Raw genomic sequence first — 17716 nt, 5'->3', positions numbered from 1 at the left:
CAAGAATAAAGGATTGCACCATATTTCACTTGCTTTAATTTAACTCAGGACTGTTTTCATTAACTCTTTTATCAAAATTCAGTACGAAACAAGCAAAATGCATTCTCTTCTTTTCAAAGAAAACTCAAAAAGGATTTCATTTTTGAGTCTAACCAATTAGATTTTCTGGGAAGAATTGCATACCATGTAGCAGGTTACTTTTAGATTGTTTACTAAGATTCTGTAGATCAAAGTCCAATGCTGACTATGAAGAACTGCTCAGGACAAGAATTTTTACAAAGCACACCTTGAACAGATTTAATTGTCAATTGCTAGAGGTACTTCAGCAAAATATTTCTCTCTGTAACTAATGAAAACGGCTACCTACCTGGCCCTAACACAATTTGGAGAAACACTTCCCACAGCCCTGGTTTGGAGGTGAGACAGAGTCAATTGAGAAGAAAGTGTGGTCAGGATCAACCCACACTTAGGATGACATGTGGAAGGAAACATTATCTCCCCTTGAATGTTTCAAGATACAGTCACCTTGCCTCGTCTTGAGGATCACGTGTTCAGCCTCTATGGCCTTTCAGGACTTTCTGGATCAAGTTGGCAGCCTAGGGAGACTCCAGATCTTTCAGATGGCTTTCCTTTTTACCTCCAACTTTGTAGTGTACCCTCATATGCTATTGGAGAACTTCACTGCAGCCATCCCTGGTCACCGCTGCTGGGTCGACATCCTTGACAATGATATTATCTCTGCTAATGGTACTATGATCCTCAACCAAGGCACCCTCCTGAGAATCTCCATCCCACTAGATTCAAACTTGAGGCCAGGGAAGTGTCATCACTTCCTCTACCCCCAGTGGCAGCTACTTCACCTAAACAGGACCTTCCCTAACATGAGTGAGCCAGATGTGGAGCCCTGTGTGAATGGTTGGGTGTATGACTGAAGCTCATTCTCCTCCAAAATTGTGACTGAGGTAAGAGACCCCGTCTACCCCCTGTGAGTAGATAGTGTGAGTGTTTAGAGGTAGAATAAATAATGAACATGCTTCAAGACTTTAGTCACTGCACAGGTACTCATTCTTTATTCTTTCATAAAATATTAATTGCTTATCTATTAAATGCTAGGCAGGTACATAAATAATAATAATAATGAATTCAAAAATAGACATTAACCCTGCTGTCATAGTGTTTCTATTCTTGGAAAGACCAGAGTTTAAGGAAGTAATCTGTGTAATGTGTTTAAAATGTTATGCTAGGTCAGTAATGCTTACCACTTGGTTGCAAATTATAAGTATTTGGGAGATTGATGAAAACCTCCATGCCAAGACAGTACCCCAGAGCAGTCATATAAGAAGGTCTACGATGACACTCAGGCATGAATAAAATTTTAAAACTCAAATGATTGCACTCTGTAGCCAAGGTTGAGAACCAGTGAGTATGGAGTAAAAGTGAGCATCAATAAATCTACAGTTTCAGAGGAGGATTCGAGAAAAAAAGGTATGATTAAGCTGAGATCTGAAAGAGAAAGCTAATTTAGAAAGGGAAGTTGGTGAGGAAGATAGGGGTCCAATATACTAAAATTTGCAAGCAATGTTAAGGTTTTTCCATGGAGAGGTTATAAGCTGCTGTGGAGCTCTCCTTTGCAAGTTTCCTTCTCTTACAGTGGCACATGGTGTGTGAATTTCAGTCACTGATCTCAGTGTCTAGATTCTTATTCATGGCTGGAACGCTGGTGGGAAGCATCATATATGGCCATTTATTAGACAGGTGAGTGTCTCTGGATCACCACTCTCTTTACTTCTGGATACTTTCATCAATTCATGAATCATTTTTTCATTAAGAAATAAATATTGCATATTAGACTGTCCTAGAGCTGTCTTGGTCTCTAGTGTTCTAGAAAGACTAATGGAGTATTATTTACTGTGAGGAGTGCTATTTTTTCAACTTTGAGCTTGGTGTATAGGATGCAGTAATGACATTTCCATCAGATATGAGAGCACATCAGGACAGGATGTAGAGAAGTACTAAAACGTGTGGTTTAGAAACATGAGAAATTGTTACCTATGGGAATGGAAAGCAAAATCTTTCATGGTATGACATTCAGCCTGTTTGAAAACATAGATATTGAAAACTGCTTTGTTGGTCTTTGCCAGGGGTGCTATGTTCATGGGCTCTGTGAGCTGAATGATTGTGGCTTCCCAGAGCAGTCTTCATGGCCTAGTTGCCCTAGTGTGATGGGTAGATTTTTCTAGAATACCTGTGGGGTATAGAGCAATGTGTCATTGGTGGTGTGTTGAAAAATTATGTCAGGAACTTTAATTTTTGGTTTTGCAAAAACAGGTTTTTAAAGATAAATATTATAATAATGTAAGGTAATTAATAACAACAGCTGTCACAGTTTGTCACGTGAGTAGTTTGGGACATTCTGTGCCTGACAGTATCTGTTCTGTAATAGACCTCTTCTGAAATCATTGCCAACACCCAAACATGTCTCTTCTGAGGGACACAGAGGAAATGAGGTGCCCCTTACCATTTACCAGCCTAATGTTCACTGTTGTCTCAGCTGAGAAATGTGAACACTAAATATATCACAGTAAATGTAACATATAAATGAGTTCAGAGTCAGAGTGTTCATTTTCAGCAGTCTTGTAACACAGTCTTCTGTGACAGTGTTATGATAAATTATAGATATATCAAAACAAAAACAAACAAACATATAGATACAGAGATTAGACTTGTGGTTACCAGGGGGGAAGGGACCAGAGAGGTTACAAAAGGGGTAATAAGGCACATGTGTATGGTGATGGATAGTAATTAGTCTTTGGGTGGTATAGATGGTGTAGTCTACACAGAAATAAAAATATAATGATGTACACCTGAAATTTATATAATGTGATAAGCCAATGTTACCTCAATAAAACAACATATGTTTAAAAAAAAAAAATCACGGCCAGCATGGTGGTGTAGTGGTTAAGTTCATGCGCTCTGCCATAGCAGCCCAGGGAGCACTGGTTCGGATCCAGGACATGGAACTACATACCAATCATCAAGTCATGCTGTGGCAGTGTCCCACATACAAAATTAGGGGAAGATTGGCACAGATGTTAGCACAGTGACATTTTTCCTCAAGCAGAAAGAGGAAGATTCACAATGGATGTTAGCTCAGGGTCAATCTTTCTCACCAAAACAATAATAACAATAATAAAAAAAATTTTAATGAAGTAATTTGAAATGAGAAAAAAATGAATATAGATACATCAATTTTTATGTATCACTGGGGAGTAGAGGTGAGGGATGGAAACAGCCTAGTAGCAGATTACAGTGGAGAGCTGGTTGAAGTTGAAGGGACAAGATAATCTAAAGATTTTGAACTTCAACAGAAAGCTAAGAGGAAAAACTAAAGGATTGTGTGTAGGAGAGGGACACGATCAAATTAATATTTTTAAAATAACACTCTCAACTATTCATAATATTTCAATACTGGAAACAATCTAGATGCCTATTAATAATAGAATGGATAAATAAGATGCCAGATATTTACATAATGAATTCATATACAATAAAGGAAATGAACAAACTACTCTGTGCAGTACAGGGATAAATTTCAAAACCATTTAGTCTAGTAGAACAAGTAAGATACAAATGATTACATACTAGACAATTACACTTAGGTATAGTCAAAAACACACAAGCTATACTATATTGTTGGAAGTCAGAAAATTGGTTCTCTTTAGAATTTTATTGTGATTCCATTGAATCTATAGAGCAGTTTGGGTAATACTGCCATTTTTAGCATACTGAATTTTCTAATCTATGGGCAAAATGGAGCTCTCCATTAATTTAGATTTTATTTTAATTTCCTTTTTCAAAGATTATAGTTTGTGGGAACAGTCTTGCATTGTTTTCCACTAAATTTATTTCTACTTAACTTAGTTTTTGATGCTATAAAGTTGTTTTTTATAACTGTAATTTCTAATTATTCATTGCTACTATGTAGAAATACAATTGACTTTTATATACTAATTTACCAACTACCATCTTGATAAATTTATTTATTAGTTCTAGTAGCTTCGTTGTGAATTCCTTAAAGTTTTCTCCTACACTATCTTTTCATCTGCAAGTCACCGTAGTTTTACTTATTATTTTCCTATCTTTTGCCTTTTACTCTTTTTATGCTGATATATTAAACATTCAATACAATGCCTAATGAAAGTGTTGAGAGATAATGTTGCCTTATTCTGACCTTAGGTAGAAGCATTGATCCTTTCACTCTTGAGTATAATGTGACTTGAAGGATTATGGTAGAAACCCTTAATAAGATTTCAGAAGTTTTCTTATATTTTTTGTTTTATGAGTATTTTATTACAAAAAGATTTTGACACACAATAAGCACTAATGAAGACATACTATAGACCTTGTAAGGAAGGAGAAGCTTGGTTGAGACTCTTTGATAAATCAAGCCATTCAAAAGCAGCTATATATAAAGTAGAATTTTGAAATCCACATGCAATGCCAGGCAAAGCAGGTGCTCAGAAATGGCATGAGAAGATCTAAAACATTTCCCTGAGTTTGATACCTTCCCCAGTGCAAGCCAAGCTAAGTCCTTTTTTTATTATTATTTTCTTGAGGTCATATTGGTTATAACATTGTGCAATTTTAAGTGTACATAATTATATATCAGCTTCTGTATAGACCGCATCATGCTCAGCACCAAGGGTCTAGGTTTTATCCATCACCATACATATATGCCCCTTCACTCCTTTTGCCATCCAAAAAAAAAAGACAAGAAAAGAAATCTGTGTTGTGTAAAATACAAAGGCTGGAATGAGGAGAGCGAACTAAGATTTTTAAAACAATGAATAAATTCTTTGAGAAATATCTGACTCAGTTAGGAAAATAAGTATAAGGATTATAGATATTCCAGATGGAAAAGAGAGGGGGAAAGGAGCAAAGAGCTTGGTCAAAGAAATAAGAGCTGAGAATTTCCCAAACCTAGAGAAGGAACTGGACTTACAAGTACATGAAGCCAATAGAACTCCTAATTAAATCAACACAAAAAGACCTTCTCCAAGGCTTATACAATTAAAACTAGCAAAAGTCAATGACAAAGAAAAAATATTAAGGGCAGCAAGGCAGAAGAAAATAACATACAAAGGAAACCCTATCAGGCTTTCAGTGAATAACTCAGTAGAATTCTTACAGGCCAGGAGATAATGGAAAGATATATTCAAAATACTAAAAGACAAAACTTTCAGCCAAGAATATTCTATCCAGCAAAACTATCCTTCAGATATGATGGAGAAATAAAAGCTTTCCAAGTTAAACAAAAGCTGAGAGAGTTCATCACCACTAGACCCACCTTATAGGAAATGATGGAGGAAGCCCTCCAGCCTGAAGCATAAAGGGAAAGGATTACAAAACTTTGAGCAAGGAGATAAATAGACAAAATCAGAAAATTGCAACTCTCTATCAGAACATTTTAACAAACAATTATAACATAAAAGATAAAGGGACAGAACGCATGAAAAAAAACTGCCAACACTTCCATTTAGTCACAAACTCACAACACAAAAAAAGAACAACTTGTGACAAAAATAACTGGGAAGGGGAAGAGAAAAGAGATGGAACCTGCTTAAGCTAATGGAGACAAGATGCTATCAGAAAATGCACTATCTCATCTATGAGATCATTTATACAAACCTCATGGTAAGCACTAAATAAAAAAGCAGAGCAGAGCCACAAATCATAAATAAAGAGAAAACTGAGAAAACCATCACAGAAAACACTAAAATGCAATGGCAGCCAGAAAGACAAGTGAAAAGAAACAATGGAAATATAGAATAGCCAGAAAACAAGACATATAATGGCAGTATATAACCCTCATATATCAATAATCATTCTAAATGTAAATGGATTGAATTCCCCAATCAAAAGACACACAGTGGCTGGATCATTAAAAAATAAGATCAAACAATATGCTGCCTTCAGGAAACACATAGCTCCAAAGACAAACATTGACTCAGAGTGAAGGGATGGAAGATGATACTCTCAGCAAATGTAAGCAAAAGAATGCAAATGTTGCCATACTTATATCAGACAAAGCAGCCTTGAAGATAAAAAAGACAGTGAGAGATAAATAGGAGCAGTATAATGATAAAAGGGACATTCTACCAAGAGGATATAACACTTACGAATATAATGTATCTAACACAGGAGCACAAAAGTATACAAAGAAACTACTAACAGAACTTAAGGGAGAAATTGACAGCAACAAAATAATAGCAGGGGACCTCAACACCCCACTTACATCAATGGATAGATCTTCCAGATAGAAAGGCAACAAAGAAACAGTATTCTTTTGTTTGTTTGTTTGTTTGTTTATTGCAGTAACATTGGTTTATAACATTGTATAAATTTCAGGTGTACATCATTACACTTCTATTTCTGCATAGATTACATCATGTTCACCGCCCAAATACTAATTACAACCCATCACCACACACATGTGCCGAATTATCCCTTTCACTCTCCTCCCTCTGCCCTTCTCCTCTGGTAACCACCAATCCAATCTCTGTCCCTATGTGTTTGTTTATTGTTGTTATTATCTACTACTTAATGAAGGAAATCATATGGTATTTGACCTTCTCCCTCTGACTTATTTCACTTTGCATAATACCCTCAATGTCCATCCATGTTGTCACAAATGCCTGGATTTCATCGTTTCTCATGGCTGAGTAGTATTCCATTGTGTATATATACCACATCTTCTTTATCCATTCGTCCCTTGATGGGCACTTAGGTTGCTTCCAAGTCTTGGCTGTTGTGAATAACGTTGCAATGAACACAGGGGTGCATGTATCTTTATGCATTGGTGTTTTCAAGTTCTTTGGATAAATACCCAGCAGTGGACTAGCTGGATCATATGGTAGTTTTATCCTTGATTTTTTGAGGAATCTTCATATTGTTTTCCATAGTGGCTGCACCAGTTTGCACTCCCACAAGCAGTGTATGAGAGTTCCCTTCTCTCCACATCCTCTCCAACACACGTTGAAGAAACAGTATTCTTAAATGAAACACTAGACCACACGGATATAGTAGATATATATAAAACATTACACCAAAAAAAAACAAGAGAATACACACTCTTTTCAAGTGCAGATAGAACATTATCAAAGATATACCATATGCTGGGAAACAAGGCAGGCTTCAATAAATTTGAGAAGATTGAAATCATATCAAGCCTCTTTTCTGACCACAAGGCTATGAAACTAGAAGTCAACTACAAAAGAAAAGCTGGAAAACTCATAAATATATGGAAACTAAACAACATGCTAAAGAACAACTATTCAATCAAGGAAGAAATCAAATATTCCTGGAGACAAATGAAAATGAAATACAACATACCGACTTTAATGAGATGCAGCAAAAGTGGTACTAATAGGGAAATTTATAGCAATACAGGCCCACCTCACTAAAAAAGAATAATCTCAAACAAGTAATCTTAAACAACACCAAACAGAACTAGAAAGAGAAGAACAAACAAAGACCAAAGTCAGCAGAAGGAGAGAAATAATAAAAATTAGAGTGGAAATAAATGAAATAGAGACTTAAAAAACAGTAGAAAGGATCAATGAAACTAAGAGCTGGTTCACTGAGAAGACAAACAAAAATTGACAAAACCTTAGCCAGACGCACTAAGACAAAAAGAGAGAAGGCACAAATTAATAAAACTAGAAATGAAAGAGGAGAAATTACAATGGATACCACAGAAATACAAAGGATTACAAGAGAATACTATGAAAAACTATATGCCAACAAATTGGATAACCTAGGAGAAATGGATAAATTCTTCAACTCGTACAACCTCCGGAAACTGAATCAAGAAGAAATAGAGAATATGAATAGACGAGTCACAAGTAAAGAGATTGAAATGATAATCAAAAATTCACCAAAAACCAAAAGCCCAGGACCAGATGGCTTCACTGGAAAATTCTACATAAAATTCAAAGAGTTAATATCTATCCTTTTCAAACAATTCCAAAAAATTGAAGAATATAGGACACTTCCTGACTCATTCTATGAGGCCAACATTACCCTGATACCAAAACAAGACAAGGACTACACAAGAAAGGAAAATTACAATCCCATATCGCTGATGAACATATGCAAAAATCCTAAGAAATATATTGGCAAGCCAAATACAGCAATACATTAAAAGGATGATACAGCATGACCAAGTGAGATTTATACTAGGGACCTAGGGATAGCTCTACATGCACAAATCAATCAATGTGATACACCACATTAACAAAATGAGGAATAAAAAACACATGATCATCTCAATAGATGCATAGAAAGCATTTGACAAGATACAGCATCCATTTATGATAAAAAAAAAAATCTCAAACAAAGTGAGTATAGAAGGAAAGTACCTCAACATAATAAAGGCCATATACGACAAACCCATAGCCAACATCATACTTAATGGTGAAAAACTGAAAACCGTCCCTCTGAGAATGGGAACCAGACAAGGGTGCTCACTCTCACCACTCCTATTCAACATAGTGTTGGAGGATTTGGCCAGAGCAATTAGGCAAGGAAAAGAAATAAAAGCCATCCAAATTGGAAAAAAAGAAGTGAAACTCTTGCTGTTTGCAGATGACATGATTCTGTAAATAGAAAACCCTAAAGAATCCACCAGAAGACTATTAGAAATAATCAACAACCACAGCAAAGTTGCAGGGTATAAAATCAACATACAAAAATCAGTTGCATCTATACAGTAAGAAAGAACTAGCAGAAAGAGAAGTCAAGATTACAATTCCATTTACAGTAGCAACAATAATAATAAAATATCAAGGAATAAATTTAACCAAGGAGGTGAAAGACCTAAACACTGAAACCTATAAGACATTATTGAAAGAAATCTAAGAAGACATGAAGAAACGGAAAAATATTCCATGCTCACGGTTTGGAAAAATAAACATAGTTTCAATGTCCGTATTACCTAAAGCAACCTACAGATTCAGTGCAGATACACTGCTGGTGGGAATGTAAACTGGTGCAGCCACTGTGGAAAACAGTGTGGAGATTTCTCAAAAAATTAAGAATAGAACTACCATATGATCCAGCTATTCCACTTCTGGGTATTTATCTAAAGAATATGAAAACACATATTTGAAAAGATATATGCACCCCTATGTTCATTGCAGCATTATTCACAATAGCCAGCACTTGGAAACAACCTAAGTGCCCATCAAGGGATGAATGGATAAAGATGTGATATATATGTATACGAATATATATTATATAATATATATATAAAATTGAATACTACTGAGCCATAAAAAAGATGAAATCTTGTCATTTGTGAAAATATTGATGGACCTTGAGGGCATTAGGCTAAGTGAAGTAAGTCAGACAGAGAAAGCCAAATACCATATGATTTCATTCATATGTCAAAGATAAAAAAAAAAAAACCAACAACAAACAAATATAGACACAGAAAATAGATTGGTGGTTACCAGAGGTGAAGGGGGCGGGTGAAAGGAGTGAAAAGGCACATGGGTATGGTGACAGATGGCAATTAGACTTTGGGCAGTGAACACAATGTAGTCTACACAGAAGTCAAAACATAATGATGTACACCTGAAATTTATAATGCTATAAAACAATGTTACCACAAAAATTAATTAAATAAAAATTATTTTTAAAAAGATTGCATATTAGTCTGACTCTGTGTAATAAAAAAGTAATAAGAAAGTAATAAAAAGTAATCCATTCCTTCTGACTAATATTCTGATGGCTGTTTTTCAGAGCAGTAACGCCAGTAGAAGGATTAGTGACCATGCAGAATAGAGCATAAGGTGGTTCTCCTATTTGTTCATTCACCCATGCACTTTCTTTCATGGTATATCTAGTAAGTGCCAACCGGTGGTGGGTTTTGTTCTATCCCTGGAAACACGGCAGCGACCACAACAGTCCAAACACATGCTGTGTGGAGTTTACATTCTCCTTATTACAAGTTCCAAGAGCATGACTGAGTGGAAATGCCCCAGAGAAGTCTTTCTCTTTCTTATTTTCCATCCCAGGTGTGGAAGGCAGATATTGCTGTGCATCCTTAGTTAAATCATTCTTTATGTCATGCACATACATAAAGTATTTATTGAAAATTTATATTGTGTCAGCATGGTGCTAGATCATGAATAACAGAATAAGTCAGAGTACCAGCCTTCAAGGAAATTTCACATTAATATGAGAGAGAAAAATTCATAGACATTTTTAAATCCAAATGTGTAAAATGATAAGAGAATATAAAGAATGCTAATGGAGATCAGAAAAAATATATACCTTCCTTTTATTGATAAAGGAGAGGATTAGAAGTTCACCACTAAAAAAGGAAGAATAGAAAATTTCTGGAAACATGTACAGTGGCATATCTGATAGAAGATCTTACAGTCCCAGAAAAAGCAGAGGTCCTTTAGAAGATTTCAAATAATGCTCCTGAGAATTCAGATCCCTCTGAAAATGGCTGGAAGAAATCAGGTTTCCCCAGAGGTGAAACATTACACAGACAATGGCACTGAGGGTTCCTAATATGATGGAGAGAACATTGGCTTGTGCTTTAAAAAAAGAAAAAAAGGTTGGGGTGGACCTTGAAATTTAGGTGGAACTCACTGGCACTTCTATACTGTGTCACCATATGCCTAAGTTAAATAAAATTCTTTTGGACTAGCTAAGTTCTCAGGAATTATCTTTGGATCCAAGCCCAGACTTAGTATTTTGCCTACCCTATTAGCCCACTCCAGAGAAGAAAAGCTTAAATACCTACAGGGACCAGGCGGATAGATACAAAAATAAGTAATACTAGCTGAAATCAAGGAAAAAGCAATGTGTAATCAAAGTGAATGGCAACGAACAATCACCTCATGCCAAGGGAAGAAAGAGAGCATGGTACACGAATAGCAGTTAAAATGTGGTCTAAGCAAGGGATCCTGTTCATGAATGGATAGATGATATGCCTTCACTGGATTTTTTTTTGTAAAGATAATTCAGAAATTTGTGGTCCTAGTCTTATTTTAACCTCCATCTGATGGATGGCCAAACAAAGCAGCTCAGACAATTCTTCTAACTTAAAGCTGTCCCACTTTATGTCAATACCACTCTGTTGATTACTCCAGATCTCTGGGAAGTATGGCCTTCTATTTCTCTGAATTCCCTTCATCATGGAATTTTCTGTAATGACCTTCATGCTATTGTTTCATTTATACAGATGGGATGATAATGGAACTAATATTATTTGAATAATTAAATCAATAACTGCCTGAGTCGTGCTAGATATAATTCCATATGCACATTTGTGACCCCATGTATGCCTTGGAAATCCTTGTGAGAGAGACATTATTGTTTTTCACCTACTTCTTCTCCTGATCTTTATTCTTTCATATTTTCTTCTCTTTTTTTCCAAGTATAATTGACATATAACATTATATTAGTTTCAAGTGTACAACATAATGATTTGATATTTGTATATATTGTAAAATGATCACCACAATAAGACAGTTAACATACATACTTACAAAATTTATTTTTCTTGAGATAACTTTTAGATCTACTCTCTTAGCAACTTTCAAATATACAATACAGTATTATTAACTACAGTCACCATGTTGTACACTACATCCCCATGTCTTATTTATTTTATAACTGGAAGTTTGTACCTTTTGACTCACTTCACCCATTTTGCCCACCCACACATCCCCTGCCCCTGGCAACCACCAATCTGTTCTCTATATCTATGAGCTTGGTTTTCTTTTGATTTGTTTTTATAGATTCTACATATAAGTGAGATCACATGGTATTGATCTTTCTCTATCTATCTGACTTATTTTACTTAGTACAATGTCCTCAAGGTCCATCCATGTTATCCCAAACGGCAAGATTTCTTTTTATTACAGCTGAATAATATTCCATTGCACATATATACCACATTTTCTTTATCCATTCATCCACAGATGGACACTTAGGTTGCTGTCATATCTTGGTTATTGTAAATAATACTGCAATGAATACAGGGGTGTATATATATCTTTGTGTGTGTGTGTGTGTGTGTGTGTGTGTGAGGAAGATCAGCCCTGAGCTAATATCCAATGCCAATCCTCCTCTTCTTTTGCTGAGGAAGACTGGCTCTGGGCTAACATCCGTGCCCATCTTCCTCCACTTTATATGGGATGCCGCCACAGCATGGCTTGACAAGCAGTGCATAGGTGCGCACCCAAGATCTGAACGTGCGAACCCCAGGCTGCCGAAGTGGAGCATGCGCACTTAACTGCTGAGCCACCGGGCCTGCCCCATATATTTTTTTAAGTTAGTGTTTTTGTTTTCTTCAGATGACTACCCAGAAGTGGAATTGCTGGATCCTATGGTATTTCTATTTTTAATTTTTTGAGGAACCTCCATGCTGTTTTCCATAGTGGTTGCACTAATTTATATTCCCACCAACAATGCACAAGGGTTCCTTTTTCCCCACATCCTCACCACACTTGTAATTTCTTGTTTTTCTGAGGCTAGCCATTTTAACAGGTGTGAGGTGATATCTCCTTCTGGTTTTGCTTTACACTTCCTAATAATTAGTGATGGTGAGCACTTTTTCATGTACCTATTGGCCTTCTGTTTGTCTTCTTTGGAAAAATGCCTATTCAGATACTCTGTTCATTTTTTAATTGAAATGTTTATATTATGCTATTGAGTTGTATGAGTCCTTTTTATATTTTGGATATTAAACTCTTATCAGATATTTGATTTGCAAATATTTCTCACATTCAGTAGGTTGTCACATTGCCTTACTCATCTTTGCAATGACAAGGAAATGGAAGCTTAGAGATGGACTGTTACCTTCCTCAAGATATACACTTAGCATTTGGCAGAGCCATTGTATAATGCCAGGTTATAAAGTCTGGGTATAAAGCATACTTCATCAGGATCTCCCCTGATTTCAACCTCAGATTTAATTCTAGCCATCTCAGTCATGGAGGCACAACATATGCCAAGATTTCCCTGAAAGAGGCTGACCCAAGAACTAGAACAAAGGCTCTCAGGAAATTATTCTCCCTCCCGAAATAAACTGTTTTTCTATTAAGAGCAGCCAGCTGAGAACCAAGCTCAGTTGCCAGTCCTTTCATGCCCTTCTTTTTTTTATATGCATATACTTTTTTTTATTGATGTCACAATAGTTCATAACATTGTGATATTCCAGTTGTACATTATTATTTGTCAGTCACCATATAACTGTGCCCCTTCACCACTTGTGCCCAACCCCGAACTCCCTTCCCCCTGGTAACCACCAAATTGTTCTCTCTGTCTGTGTGTTAGTTTATATTCCACATATGGGAGAGGTCATACAGTGTTTGTCTTTCTCTGTCTGGCTTATTTCACTTAACATAACACCCTCCAGGTCCGTCCATGTTGTTGCAAATGGGACGATTTTGTCTTTTTTTATGGCCGAGTAGTATTCCATTGTATATATACCACGTCTTTATTAAATCATCTGTTGATGGACACTCGGGTTGCTTCCATGTCTTGGCTATAGTGAATAATGCTGCAATGAACATAGGGGTGCATAAGCCTCTTTGGATTGTTGATTTCAAGTTCTTTGGATAAATACCCAGAAGTGGGATAGCTGGATCAAAAGGTATTTCCATTTTTAATTTTTTGAGGTATCTCCATACTGTTTTCCATAGAGGCTGCACCAGTTTACATTCTCACCAGCAGTGAATGAGGGTTCCCTTTTCTCCACATCTTCTCCAACTTTTGTTATTTTTTGTCTTGGTGATTATAGCCATTCTCACGGGTGTAAGGTGATATCTTAGTGTAGTTTTGACTTGCATTTCCCTGACGATTAGTAATGTTGAACATCTTTTCATATGCCTATTAACCATCTGTATATCTTCCTTGGAAAAATGTCTGTTCATATCCTCTGCTCATTTTTCAGTCGGGTTATTTGTTTTTTTTGTTGTTCAGATGTGTGAGTTCTTTATATATTGTGGAGATTAACCCTTTGTTGGATATATGGTTTGCAAATATTTTCTCCCAGCTGGGAGGGTTGTATTTTCATTTTGACCCTGGTTTCATTTGCCTTGCAGAAGCTCTTTAGTCTGATGAAGTCCCACTTGTTTATTTTTTCTTTTGTTTCCCTTGTCTGAGTAGACATGGAATTCGAGAAGATCCATTTATGACCAATAATGAATAGTGTACTGCCTATATTTTCTTCCAGGAGTTTTATAGTTTCAGGTCTCACCCTCAGGTCTTTGATCTATTTTGAGTTAATTTTTGTGTATGGTGAACACAGATGGTCTACTCTTATTCTTTTGCAAGTGGCTGTCCAGTTTTCCCAGAACAATTTATTGAAGAGACTTTCCTTTCTCCATTATATGTTCTTTGCTCTTTTGTCAAAGATTAGCTGCCCATAGATGTGAGGTTTTATTTCTGGGGTTTCAATTCTGTTCCATTGATCTGTGTGTCTGTTTTTGTACCAGTGCCATGCTGTTTTGATTATTATCACTTTGTAGTATGTTTTGAAGTCAGGGATTGTGACACCTCCAGCTTTGATCTTTTTTCTCAAGATTTCTTTAGCTATTTGTGGTCTTTTCTTGCCCCATATGAATTTTAGGATTCTTTGTTCTATTTCCATGAGGCATGTCATTGGGATTCTGACTGGGATTGCATTGAATCTGTAGATTGCTTTAGGTAGCATGGACATTTTAACTATGTTTATTCTTCCAATCCATGTGCTTGGGATATCTTTCCACTTCTTTATGTCATCATCTATTTCTTTCAATAATGTCTTACAGTTTTCATTGTATAGGTCTTTCACCTCCTTGGTTAAATTTATTCTTAGATATTTTTGTTGTTGTTGTTGCGATTATAAATGGGATTGTATTCTTGAGTTCTCTTTCTGTTAGTTCGTCATTAAAGAATAGAAATGCAACTGATTTTGGTAAGTTGATTTTGTACCCTGCAACTTTGCTATAGTTGTTCATTATTTCTAGTAGTTTTCCAATGGATTCTTTAGGGTTGTCTATATATAAAATCACGTTGTCTGCAAACAGTGAGAGTTTCACTTCTTCATTGCCTATTTCGATTCCTTTTATTCCTTTTTCTTGCCTAATTGCTCTGCCCAGACTTTCAACACTATGTTGAATAACAGTGGCGACAGTAGGCACCCTTGTCTTGTTCCTGTTCTCAGAGGAATGGCTTTCAGTTTTTCGCCATTGAGTATGATGTTGGCTGTGGGTTTGTCATATATGGCCTTTATCATGTTGAGGTACTTTCCTTCTATAAACATTTTGCTAAGAGTTTTTATCGTAAATGGATGTTGGATCTCGTGAAATGTTTTCTCTGCATCTATTGAGATGATCATGTGGTTTTTATTCCTCATTTTGTTAACGTGGTGTATCACGTTGATTGATTTGTGGTTGTTCAACCATCCCTGTGTCCCTGGTATGAATCCCACTTGATCATGGTGTATGATCTTTTTAATGTATTGCAGTATTCTGTTTGCCAATATTTTGTTGAGGATTTTTGCATCTATGTTCACCAGCGATATTGGCCTGTAATTTTCTTTCTTTGTATTGTCCTATCGTCCTTGTCTGGCTTTGGTATCAGGGTGATGTTGGCCTCATAGAATGTGTTGGGAAGTGTTCCATCTTCCTCTGTTTTTTGGAATAGTTTGAGAAGGATAGGTATTAAATCTTCTTTGAACGTTTGGTAAAATTCTCCAGAGAAGCCAACTGGTCTTGGACTTTTATTTTTGGGGGGTTTTTGATTACTGTTTCACTCTCTTTGCTTGTAATTGGTCAATTCAGGTTCTCTATTTCTTCTTGATTCAGTTTTGGGAGGTTGTATAAGTCTAAGAATTTATCCATTTCCTCTAGATTGTCCAATTTGTTGGAATATAGTTTTTCACAGTATTCTCTTATACTCCTTTGTATTTCTGTGGTATCTGTTGTGATTTCTTCTCTTTCATTCCTAATTTTATTTATTTGAGCCTTCTCTATTTTTTCCTTGGTGAGTCTGGCTTAGGGTTTGTCAATTTTTTTTATCTTCTCAAAGAACCAGCTTTTTGTTTCGTTTATCCTTTCTACTGTTTCTTTGGTTTCAATTTCATTTATTTCTGCTCTAATTTGTATTATTTCCCTTCTTCTGCTGACTTTGGGCTTTGTTTGTTCTTCTTTTTCTAATTCTGTTAGGTGTAGTTTAAGATTGCTTATTTGGGATTTTTCTTGTTTGTGAAGGTGGGCCTGTATTGCTATGAATTTCCCTCTCAGGACCACTTTTGCTGCATTCCATATGCATTGGTATGGTGTATTTTCATTTTCATTTGTCACCAGATATTCTTTGATTTATCCTTTAATTTCTTCAATGTTTCATTGGTTGTTCAGTAGCATGTTGTTTAGTCTCCATATCTTTGTCACTTTCCCAGCTTTTTTCTTGTAGTTGATTTCTAGTTTCATAGCATTATGGTCTGAAAAGATGCTTGTTATGATTTCCATCTTCTTAAATTTATAGTGGTTTGCCTTGTTTCCCAACATATGGTCTATCCTTGAGAATGTTACACGCAAGCTTGAGAAGAATATGTAATCTGTTCTTTTTGGATGGAGTGCTCTATGCATATCTATTAAGTCCATCTGCTCTAGTTTTTCATTTAAGTCCACTATTTCCTTATTGACTTTCTGTCTGGATGATCTATCCATTGATGTAAGTGGGGTGTTAAGGTCCCCTACTATTATTGTGTTGTTGTTGACATCTCCTTTTAGGTTTGTTAATAGTTGCTTTATGTACTTTGGTGCTCCTGTGTTGGGTGCATATATACATTTATAAGTGTTATGTCTTCTTGGTGGAGTGTCTCTTGTGTCATTATATATTGCCCCTCTTTGTATCTCATTACCTTTTTTATCTTGAAGTCTACTTTGTCTGATATAAGTACGGCAATACCTGCTTTCTTTTGTTTGCTCTTAGCTTGGAATATCAACTTCCATCCCTTCACTCTGAGCTTGTGTTTGTCTTTAAAGTTGAGATGTGTTTCCTGGAGGCAACAAATTTTTGGGTCTTGTTTTTTAATCCATCCAGTCACTCTGTGTCTTTTGATTGGGGAATTCAATCCATTTACATTTAGAGTGATTATTGATATATTAGGGCTTAAGGCTGCCATTTTATCTCTTGTTTTTCAGTTGTTATTTATTTCCCTTATTTCTCATCCCAGGTATTTTGGACTACTAATTCAGTTTGGTGGCTTTCTATGATGGTTTTCTCGGTTTTCTCTTTATCATTTGTGTCTTTGTTCTGATTTTTTTGTTTAGTGGTTACCGTGCAGTTTGTATAAAAGATCTCGTAGATGAGATAGTCCATTCCCTTATAGCCTCTTCTTCCCTTAGTCAAAGCAGGTTTCATCCCTTTCCTCTTCCCCTTCTAAGTTGTTGTTGTCACAACTTAGTCTGTTATGTGTTGTGAATTTGTGGTTAAAATGAAGTGACAATATTTATTTTATATGTTTTCTTTTCCTTTATCTTTAGAGTTATAATTAAGTGTTTGCTAATCTGTTCTGATAGAGAGTTGCAATTTCTGATTTTGTCTGCCTATTTATCTTCTTGCTCAAGTCTTTGTAAACCCTTTCTTTCTTTCTTTTTCAGGTATGAGGATTTTCTTGATCAAATCTTGTATGGAGGGTCTT

At 35.9% G+C, this 17716-nt stretch overlaps 1 pseudogene; it reads left to right on the top strand.

Moving 5' to 3' along the window:
- The first annotated feature begins 560 nt into the window (after nt 1-560).
- LOC131395283 (steroid transmembrane transporter SLC22A24-like) lies at nt 561-2555 on the top strand (annotated as a pseudogene).
- Nucleotides 2556-17716: the final 15161 nt, after the last annotated feature.

This window comes from Diceros bicornis, chromosome 31 (assembly GCF_020826845.1).
Source record: "Diceros bicornis minor isolate mBicDic1 chromosome 31, mDicBic1.mat.cur, whole genome shotgun sequence".
Lineage (NCBI taxonomy): Eukaryota > Metazoa > Chordata > Mammalia > Perissodactyla > Rhinocerotidae > Diceros > Diceros bicornis.
Note: the sequence above shows the minus strand (reverse complement) of the source record. Positions and strands in the feature narration are given on the sequence as shown.